This window comes from Mesocricetus auratus, unplaced genomic scaffold (assembly GCF_017639785.1).
Source record: "Mesocricetus auratus isolate SY011 unplaced genomic scaffold, BCM_Maur_2.0 Super-Scaffold_100041, whole genome shotgun sequence".
In the NCBI taxonomy this organism is placed as follows: domain Eukaryota; kingdom Metazoa; phylum Chordata; class Mammalia; order Rodentia; family Cricetidae; genus Mesocricetus; species Mesocricetus auratus.
Window position 1 is genome coordinate 3,017,193 of NW_024429218.1, and position 6,000 is coordinate 3,023,192.

A 6,000-nucleotide genomic window follows, 5' to 3' on the forward strand; every position below is an offset into this window, starting at 1 on the left:
TGAAATTAAACAACACATTCTTCTAACCATAGTGATGAAGTTTACTTTAGTAGAAAAGTTTTCATTATTTGTATACTAAAAACAGGAAAGCAAACAGAAGAAAAAAATGTAAACATGACTTAAATCTAAGTATTGCAAGTGCCCATAAACCTGATGCTGAATATGGAGTTGATAGATAGCACATTGGCAACTACTCCTAAATATTACGAGAAAGAAAATATACAATGATAATTAAAGGTTCTTTTGGACATGAAAAACAAGATATCCTAATAAGCATTATATAATCTCTTTAGTAAATAAGTGGAAATATGTATAGTAGGGGATTAATATAAAATAACATTAAAAGTACTTAACAGAAATAAAACAAATTCAATTATGATTATAACATTAGGGTAGAATATAGAAATACTTTTAAAAAGTGATATCTCTTGTTTCTCTCTCCTACTTTTGACTATCATTGGCTTATAGCAAACTAAAGTAGGGGTTCTGAATGTCTTTTAGAAGTGTGGGCCTACATTAAGTCTACTGACAATGTCTCTCTAGAACTGTGGAAGACAGTGTAAGGTCAGAGAAAGAAGCCTTCACTTTTCAATAGTCAGATTCTATATGAAAATTGGCACTTGATGCTCATCAAAGAACAAGAAATATTGGAGCTGTTCTAAATGTCCATTGTGTTTTGGAGCCAACTACCTGATGGAAGTCATCACTTAAATGCAAATGAGCTGTCAATGGCTTGCCACAGTTGGCAATCACTGGACTGTGAAGGGTATGTCTTAATAAGAGCTGAAGCTCTTCACATACTTTGATTTACTGGAAATAAAATGAAAAAGTCCTTTGAGACTACAAAGGACACTTGTTTCAGATAAAACGTCTAGACAGTAGCAATATATTTATGGCTTTTATTAAAGCAGAACTGCAAATTAGAATGGAGTGGTGAGAAAGTCCCTGTGACCCAGCTGAATTCTAAAGCACTGCTCTGGCTGGAGCAATATGGTCTTTAAAATAGTTAAGCCAACAAAACAAGAGTCTGTAAAGGAACAGGGGTCAGACATGCAAGGTCAATGCTTGGTTCCTTATATCTTTTGAAATCATTTACATCTTACTTTTTATATTTTTATATTTTCTGAAAAAAACTATCTTTCTTAATTAGTTCAGCTATTAAAACAGTTGAAGATTCTGCTCCTATGAACCTGAAACATGGATCACAACTCTAAAAATTCTAGTGTAAGAGAATTATTCATTTTCTTTCCAACTTTACCTCCAAAGCACAGATACAACTGAAATGCTTTATTCTCTGTAACTACTTACATTATACTGTTCATAGTAATGCTGGGTTCATAAAGTGTTTTCACCTATATTATGGAATATTGATGGATGAATCAACCTGTTATTGGTTCATCCATCGTTCAAGACATGGTAATTTTTTTAATCCTAAATATCCTGCTGCTTTAAGATAATATGTGGCTCATCTCATCATCCAGTGTGAATTAGTAGAAGCTTTGAGCCAAGCAGTCTCACTGGGTTCAGGCATATCTTTTCTACAATCATCCTTTAAAGCTACTGCTGCAGTCTTTGTGTCCAGGCTCAAAACAAAGGGAAGAATATGAGGAAAGCATCCCAATTTCTTAATCACTTCAACTGTACCTTGGAAACTAACCGGTCATCTGACTCCATCCACATTCAAGTATAGGAAGGGATGTTTTCTGTCTTTGCTTCCAGGAAGCATACTGTGCAGAATTCTAGATGTAGACAATAACAATGTAGGCAAAGGATGTAGGCAATCTGCATTCTTCCTTAACCTAGGGAACAAGAGATATTTCTAATGGTTTCACTTGAAATATTGCTGCTATTGTTATTTATAATATCACCATAAAATTATTTGAAGAATTTAATTATTTATACATTCTTCACATTTTTGTTAAATTTCTTATAGATCACCAAATCTTGAAATCATTAATTTTAAAGGAACTCACTTTTTATGTTATTGCTTGGGTAACTATTTGTAGAAATTGAAGAACTTTGATCTGTATTTTTATGTCTTTCATTTTTATTGTTCAATAAAATCATTACAAATAAACAATTTTAACTATATTTTGATAAGAACTTTCTTTTTAAATAAAAAAACTATCCAGTTTCATTTTGTCAACTAATATTTCTAGAGCAATGGAAGGGGACATGGAGTTGTATAATCTCCAAAATTTCCTGTATAAATAATCAAAAACAGATTGATTGAGGGGTATTCTAATGGAAAGAGTTCAAAGAAATTAAAACATTTCCCATATCCTGAGAAGTGGAAACTACAGATAATCAAAATTCAGATAGATTTGTTAATTTTTTAAACAAATGTTCTGGCTTCAGCCTGATTCTATCAAGCCTGCTGGCTTTCTGAAATAATTCCTTAAACTTGAAGTTGAGTAAATTTCATATTGGGATTAAAAAAAATAACAAAAGAACTTCTTAATTTTTTTCTGAGAAGTCTCTGCACATTTTGTTTGCTTTCCACATTGTTAAACATGTATTTTAAAAACAATACAATAGTATCAACAAACTACAGACTATATAGAGTATGTTGTAGCCACACTATAGTCTGTTCTGGAGATTAGCTCTGTGGGGATAGAGAGCGAGCAAGGCGTTTGTACTCCTGTGACCCCCACGGCCATATCGTGTCCTATGATCCTGAGGTTGATGGTTGTATTATGACTTTTTGATTGAGATTCCTGATATTGGTGAGACAATTCAAGGGTGACGTTCTGGTGCCCTATTTTGCAATTTTAACATTTTATTTGCCTGACATTATTCTTCAAATACACATTTTGTATCAACAGAGGTAGTGTCTTAGTGTTTCTGTTACTCTGAAGAGACACCACGGCCACACCAACTCTTATAAAGGAAAACATTTCTTTTGGGGCTGATTTACAGCTCAGAGTTTTAGTCCATCTTCATAATGACGGAAGTGTGGCGGTATGCAGGCAGACATGACACTGGAGAGGGAGCTAGAAGTTCTGCGCATCTTCATCCCTTCTCTTTTCCTTACTCCTTCCCTCCTCCCTTAATCTTGCCTTCATGTTTACTAAGTAACTCTAGTCATGGGAGACTCTAAGTATTAACACAAAAATATGTAAAAGTTAAGCTGTGCTTTCCAAATAATGCTCTTGATGTATACTGTAGGTATATGCGTCAGTTCTAAGATTGTAACACATACTCTTTCCGCCAGCTGCCTGGGTCCTGCACCTTTCTCTGACCCCAAATAACACACGAGACGCTATATTAATTATGAAACTTTTGGCCATTTGCTATGGTTTCTTAATGACTAGTTCTGACTTTAATTATTAACCCATAATTATTAATATATATTTTTATAGGGGCTTATCTTACCAAGAACGCAGACTTGCATCCTCTCTTCCAGGTAATCACATGGCGACTCTCTACTCTTGACAACATTTCCCAGAATCCTTCTCGACTCCTAGTCCCACCTATCTTACATCTCTATTGGCCAACAGTGCTTTATTCATCAACCAATAAGAGAGACAGATTTACAGAATGACATCTCCCATCATAAGATGCTCTGACAGCGATGAATACTGACACAGGGTCATCTACCAAGTCTAAGACCCTTATCATACAAGCGTATGCTGTGCCTGAGAAGGGAAAGAAATCATCCTGCAGCTGAGTGTCAGAGCTGGGATTTGGCAATAGAATTTCAGGTCTCAATCAAGCCTCCCTTGTCTTATGACATATCGTCTTCATGGAAGGACTTCCAATGCAGCCTCAAGCAACCACTCCGATTCTGGCAGAGGAAAGCCTCCCAATATCTTTCATGATCATCCTTCCCACAGGAAAAGATCTCTGCCATTTTCTTTTTCCTCCTCCTCTGCCTTAGATTTGTCAATTGACTCAGATAAGTAAGTTCAAGGTGTTAATGGACCCGAATGTCTTCATATATAACTTATTTGAATTTTTCAAATCTTGCTGTGTCATTATGTATAATGCCAGTACTTTCAGACATTGCCAGTACAGGTAACAAGTTTCCTCATTACCTATATGTATTGACTGCTAGATTTACAAACAAAAATTTTTGTTTTGTGTCTCTCCTCTGACTTTTGTTAGGTGACCCTTATAGAATGCATCTGAAGGTAATTCAGTAACTAATTATATATTATGTCGATGATTACATAAGAAAATACTGTCTAATATTTTATTCTAGCCTAGCTGATACAAAATATCTTATATGAACAATTACAAAGATATGTATATGTGTGTCAAAGCATTTTTTTTACATTTGATATTTTCAGAGAACTCAAACCAATGAAATACACAGTCCTTTATTCAACAAACAGCATTTACAACCTATATTCCTCACTGTTATACATTCTTGCCAAAATTTTACAACTTTCATTCATAGGAGAGAATATGTGTACCAGGTTTTTAAAATTTTCGACTACTTTACATAGCATCATATCCTTGAGTTACCATCTGATTTGCTACAATGGACATGATTTCATTCTCCTTCACAATTAATGCTCAAGTGGTTATGTACATTGAATTTGCTATCCAGGCATCTGCTGATGGGATTTTATTGATTCCAATTTTTAACTGCAGTAAGTGTGGACATCTTTTGGCCATGCTGGTTTTAGTTCCTTTTGCTGCATTTCTAGAATTGTGCTATTATGGTCTATATTTGTTTCAAGGGTAGTTTCATTAGTGTGATTCATGTGGGAGGAGGTACTGTACTGTCCTCCATATGATTGACTTACCTTACATTCCCACTCAGTTGTCTCATAACTCATTGAGAAAGAAGAAGGTGCCTGAGAGGAAAGGCTATAATACACACATGTCCAGCACACGTTTTTGAGGGGGTGCATTTTAATAGAGAGTATTTAAACCAGATTTATTGAGAAAGTAGTCTAGCAAGGATTTTATCAGGATTTGAAAGAATTTAGTTTTTACCATATAGTAAACATTGGAAAATCTATAAATGGTAGCAGGACATAAGCAACAGGCTCAAATTATGTTTTATCTAAGTTGAAACTATCACAGGAGGATAAGAATTAAAATTATGTGTTCATAGTACTGGTAGGCCTACAATAATCTGTAACATTTTAAATGTATTATAATCTATAAACATTTGAAATATAACATTTATGGGCTGTATAACACTATTTAAAATGTTTTATTGATACTTTAACATTAAACATAATGAAAGTCAAAATATTATTTCAGTGTTGTAGAGCAAGAATTTTGTTTTTCTCATCAATTGCAACAGACATAACTGACAGGAGGCAGATAAAAAGATATATATGCATTTAATGGATATATTTAAATATAAAATATTCATTTAATGGCTGTCTTAAATGACACTGATGCTTCAGTAATGGAGACACCCCAATGCCCAGGGACCCTGTATTTTACACTAAGCTGATGAGAAAAGGAGGTAGTTGTGAAAACTTGATTATACAAGTTGGTAAAACTAAATAGTAGTGGCCTGGGGAAATGCAGAGGGTTCTCTGTCCAGAGTCTTCCTAGTTTCTCTGAGCAGCATTTCTTCTCCCTCGTGTGTGGAAAGACCCCTAAGGAATGAAGACCTTATGACTCCATTTCAGGAGGGCATATCAGAGATGTCTGCTTTAACTGCTTTCCCTGATAGAGGATTGAACTTCTTGCTCTTGTAGATTTCCTATTTGCCAGAGGGCCGTATTTTGGGGCATTATGTTCTGAACCTGGGCAAAACAAATCTATATTTTAAGTTCACACACTTTAACAAATTAGCAAGTTATACTTATAGATGTTTAGTATAAAAGATTGAACCTAGGACTTTGTACATGTGAGGCTAGCAGGCAAGAATACATATCACTGTGTCTAAAACTATGGCTTTTTTAAAAAAAAGCTTCATTAATTATTTAAAATTGAGAATTCCATGCACGAGTACTGTTTATACATCACTCCTATTCTCCCCTTACCCCAACTGCTCGCATGCCCCCAGATTCATGATCTTATAAGGGA